Below are 6,002 nucleotides of genomic sequence, written 5' to 3' on the forward strand. Positions count from 1 at the left end.
ACCTCATTTATTAAACAAAACAAATGAATATAACATAAAAGTAGAGAAGCTTTGCTTTTAATGAATAATGTTTATTTTTATTTGAATTATTTCATTTGACCCAAAATAGCACAGAGTTTTGTGTTCAAATTAAGACTCGTACTATATCATATGACCATTACAATGGTAATTTTTTTTCAGGAAAGGTGTATATTGGTTTTTACCAGGTTCTAATCTGATATGTCAAGGCATTTGTAAGTTTAAAGTTATAAAATTATATATAAAAAATAATCAAACGCCACGCTTAAGTCTAAGTGTATGAAATTGTAAAATAAAAAAATCCCTTTTGTCTGGGTTAAAGTAGATAAATACATTCACAAGTGTTTAATAAAAGATATCGAACAAAAGATAGATGTATTATATCCTTATACTAAAGTAACAGGATGTTTGTTTGTCTGTGTGTGTTTCTGTGTGTGTATCTGTGTGTCTGTGTGTCTGTACCGAAGGATCTCGCTAACCGCTGAACCGATCGGGTTCTCCTTAACAGGGTAGCTTCTCATAGTTCCCGGGAAGGTTTATTTTTTTGGGGGGTTGGACACCACTAACCCCCCCAAAAAATGAAAAATCCCCCCTCCCCAAAAAAAATTTTTTTTCTTTAAATTTTTTTAACTAAAATTAAAAATGAGGGGGGGGAAACCCCCCCCCAAAAAAAAAAAAAAATTTTCGCCCCCCACAAAAATCTTTTTTTACTTTTTCTTTATTTAGAATAAGAAATTGGGTTATTAAATTTGACTCTCTCCTCCTCATGTGCCCCTAGAGGCCTCTAGGGGCGTAGCCGCTAGTATATGATAAATCTACTAATTTAAATTTCGCCCATAAATCTCTCCAAAACTGCAACGGCTACTAGTCTGCATAAATTCAGTGATTGAATGATATGTAAATAGAAAAAAAAATATTGTTTAATAATAAAAAGTAAGTTTTTATTGTTCCTTTAAATCTCGCTAATCAACATTTTAGAGAAGCTTCACATAGGTCTTTGGAAAGTTTACGGCTATTTTCTGCCCTTTTCCTCACCATTTGATTATTGGATCACTTGTATTCAAAAATAGACTATGTCAGTCTGTCTGAAGCAAAATATAAAGACACATGGTAAAAATTTTATTTTTCAGAGAATCTCCCTGGCAGTTTTGCCAGCCCCGAGGGGCGTAAGGCCTAGGCTCATTTTACATATAACATAATCATACTTTGGTAATAGTTTATTATTTTTTAGAAACTAAAAAAAATAATATTTTAATACTTTAATTATATTTTTAGCACTGTAATTTGTGACAATTTGAACGACACATTAAATTAAATAGAAACCACTCATTAATCAAAAAAGTAAATTGCAATCTCACTTGTCCACAATACATCATTTTAATAAATTTCATATTTATATGAAAATGAATACAGGGATTGAATGGGATAAGACAATGGCCGATAAATTGATGTACATCCTTTATGATGATAACCAAAATTACCCCTTCTGTAGATTGAAATTAGTGATTGAAACGTTTGAACACTCAACTCAACCAATCAAAATTCCTCAAAAGTCCCCAAAGTTGTTAAGCCAACGATTAATAGAACGGTATTATTAAACTTTGGGAACTAGTGTAATAAACAGCCCATTGTTCACTCTCTCTCTGTAATAAATAATGTTTTATGTTATTTTAAGCTTTATAAGACATATTTCACAATAACTAAGGTTTAAAAATAATAATGAATAAGGTATACAAGTTTATAAATAGTCAATAAAACATTTATTTTAATTAACTATGAGTTACATTTATTTTCAAATTTTTAACACTAGTTCCTCACCTCTACGTATCTTTTTGCTGTTTAATATAATATCTTAGGTGTATTTTTACTATCAAAAGGTACTCTCCGTTATAAAGTTTACTAGCGGCTACGTCCCTAGAAACATCTAGAGGCACTTAAGGTAGTAGGGTATAAAGACACCCCAACAGTTTAAAACCTTCCCTGGACCTAAAAGAAGCTTCACTGTAATGGATAATCATATAGATGTTAATTCCTGCGTTACAGACAAAAAAGCTTACTACTTTATATAATAGAATAAATCTTCACTAGACCTATGAGAAGTTTCACTGTAAAGAAGAATCACATCAATTCAGTGGTTAGTGACATACACAGACAAACAGATAACCTATTTCTTTTAGATAAGGAAACTGCTTCACCATAGCTTCTAGAGGCTCTATACTTGAAAAAAGATTAATGCAGTTGAAAAATAGCCTAAAACCATAAATGAAATAGGGATTAATATCTTAATACCCAACTGCATTTTTGTTCATGTATAGCTCATGGCCAATATACCTTTTCATATTTGTTAAAATACAAAATGAAAACCATTAAAAAGTCAGTTAATCACAATTTTACAAATTGTCAACTTTTTAAATTTAATGCAGAATCAAATACCATGTTTAAAAATAGTTTAATAATAAAATGAAATAGTACGAACTGAATTTTTAGAAGCGAAGCTAATCTACACTTGGGATCTAAAGGGACAAGACAATGGTCGATGAATTGTTATAATTCCTCAATGATAATCACACAAAATTACCCCTTCTATAGATTTCATTGAATTAATGGTTTACACGTTTGGACACTCAAGTTAATAAACCAACCAATCAAAGACTATGAGTTGTTAAGCCAACAAATAAGAAAACATTATAAAAATTTGGGGAAAAGCGTAAATAACAGCCCAATGTCGCCTCCATCCCTGCCTACACAAACACATACTATGAAGTGGTGCTATTTTTCACAAACACATACGATAATCATTCAATAGTAAAAGAGAAGTCAAACTTTATGAAACAAAAAAAATTTCAACCATTGAATTTTCCGTTCTTGTTTAATTTTCACGTGTACTAGCTGACGCTGAAATGTATATCAAATATATAATTGCTTAATAATGATGATTAAATGTTAGCAACTTGCAACAATACCCATATACCCCCGTGAAACTTATGAAACAGGTGTAAAAATTATTCAATATTAAGTAATATTTAATCGTTATTGTTGTATAAAAGTAGCAGGCAGTGTTGCGGAGCCGGAGCCGGGAGCCGCCATATTTTGCTGGAGCCGGAGCCGTAATTTTCGTTAAAAAACGGCTCCGGCTCCGGACTAGATAAATAAAGAGATATTTTATAAATTATAATTTGGTAACTCTGTTTTGTCATGTGCAAATGCCCTTTTTAAGTTTTTAAAGCCCATTTTTATCCAAAATTGAACTTTAAAAACCTTCAAAAGTCAAAAATAGACGTGTGCAAAAAAAAATATGTCGAGTTTTTCTTGATTTTAGGTCGGAGCCGGAGCCGCACCAAAATGAAACGGCTCCGCAAAGCTGGTAGCAGGATATCTGTCTGTGTCTAGCAAAAGACTTTTACCTAATTTTTTAGAAGAATACCTCATCCCTTCTAAGAGAAACAATTCCGCCACAAAAAAAAATTCTTTTTAAAAATAAAATAAAAATATGGAGGGCCAATATCCTGCAATCCCTTCTTAAGTTTCACTCTAGATTTAGAGCGTAGCTGCTTGTTATTAATAAAACATTAAAGATTTATGTACTTAAATGTAATTTAATGATCATTTTTTAAAAACTTTAGCTATTTTAATTTTAATGACAAAATGTCTAAAATCCGCCTGATTGAGTTGAATTAAACATACGGTGTTGTTTGATTTGTTAAGTTTAGTTACAGGTATCTTAAGGGATAAGACAATGGCCGAAAAATTGATGTACATCCCCAATGATGATGCACAAAATTTCCTCTTCTGTATATTAAAATTATTGGTTAAAACGTTTGGACACTGAACTCGATAAATCAACCAATCAAAAATATTAAAGTCTTTGGGGACTATTGTAATAAAGGGCCAATTTTCCAATTTTCCCCTTCCTTACTGGTTTTATACGCATACAACATAAAACCACGTACTAAGATATTAATTCAAAAAAAAAACTTTCATTAATGCACTTCTACGAATTAATAATACTAAATATTCATTATTGCTTTCATAAAAAGAAGGTTACTTTTTCTTAATTAATTGATTCAGTTTTAACTGACTTTTTGGTAATCGCATAAATTTGTGTAGTGAAATATCATCCTATTATATAAAGTAGTAAGCTTTTTTGTCTGTAGCGAAGGATCTCGCTAACCGTTGAACTGATATGGTTCTCCTGTACAGTGAAGCTTCTTATAGGTCACAGGATGGTTTTAGACTACTAAATTTTTCTAAAAAATGCCTGGATATGGTTTCAGGCTATTTTTCTGCCCTTCTAATATAGAGCCCCTAGATGCTAGGTGCGCAGCCACTAGTATGACATAAAACTCTAAATTTTCAAATGTATAGTTAGCTATATGCTACCTATTAACATTCTCAACTTGTTTACCTAAAAGTTGAAATGATTAAAATGATATACATTTGAATATGTTCATTCTAAAAATACCTTTAATGATTTGAAATAGAAAAAGGTACATTTATATTTTGTACTATTTACTATGCGTATTTTTCTACTTTTTAAGCTTTAAATAAAATTAGAAATTTATAGGAACCTTACAATACAAAAGTTTGATAAAAAAAATTAAAAATAATCTTTATATCCTTTTATAAAAGTAACATGATGTAAAATGAAGATTCGCATAGGTCAAAGGAACTATTTTGGGAAAGAAATCGCTGGAAGAAAAAAATGAACTTAAAATTTTTCTTCCTATTCGAAAATGGGGGTTTAATTAATATTCCTCCTCCACTCTCTCAATCAAGTGCCCCAAGAGGCCTCTAGAGGGGCGTAGCCGCTTTTTTTATTATAGTAGGAAGATTGACAGGAATTGTCTCTAAAAGCATATATCAAAGCTCATTATAATGCAAAAAATAAATTGCACTAAAATAGACAGACATATGTACATTGTACAACTAACTAAGCTTCATACAAACCAACAAAAATGTGCCTTCATATAACACGTCTATATAGAGATAACTACTCTTCCCCCCTTTTCCAAGGACCTTTTTAGTCTGCAAATTGTTTTCTGCTACTTTGCTTTGTTAATATTTCCGACACAATTGGTTGATTTTCAAAGACCCAATAAAGCGTCGGCCCATGGTTCTCGGGATGGGGACATATAGTTATTTATCACCTTTCCCCCCTAGTGTTTTACTCTAATCTTCATAGTACATAATCATTCCCATATAAACAACCCCTTAAATAGTGGATGTAAATATTCATTTATTTCCCTGGTATCTCATTTATATCCCTGGTATGATTTTAGAAGATTTTTAATTTTTTTTGGAAGATTTTAGAATTTGGTTGATTTTCAAAGACCCAATAAAGCGTTGGCCCATAGTTCTCGGGATGGGGACATATAGTTATTTATCACCTTCCCCCCCTAGTGTTTTACTCTAATCTTCATAGTACATAATCATTCCCATATAAACAACCCCTTAAATAGTGGATGTAAATATTCATTTATTTCCCTGGTATCTCATTTATATCCCTGGTATGATTTTAGAAGATTTTTAATTTTTTTTGGAAGATAAAATATCGGTCCATCATTTATTCCCTCGGGTAAGAAATATTCATTCCTAAACAAAAAACTGGACAGGAATACCCCATTTATGCGATAAACATAATCCATAAAACAAAGTAAAACAATATCTATTGGTCCATATGTCTGTCCGCTGAAGATTTTGCTAACCGCTGAACCGGTTGAGCTCTGCTATTCAGGGAAAATGCTTACTGGTCATAAGAAGGTTTTATGCTATTTTTAAAGGAAGGTGGATAATGTTTACAAATAAACCAAAAAAGAATCTACCAAATCTGAATTTCTAAATAGGTATTTACATAATTTATTTAATATGAAATAGAAGACAAATATTTTTCACTTTTTTAATATTTTGCTGTTTACTAATCTCGTATTTAAAAAAATATTTTTTGCTGATTTGTATGTAGGATAAAAGTGTCATTAGTCCTTTTG

Source organism: Acartia tonsa, chromosome 7, assembly GCF_053477335.1.
Source record: "Acartia tonsa isolate MP-2025a chromosome 7, ASM5347733v1, whole genome shotgun sequence".
Lineage (NCBI taxonomy): Eukaryota > Metazoa > Arthropoda > Copepoda > Calanoida > Acartiidae > Acartia > Acartia tonsa.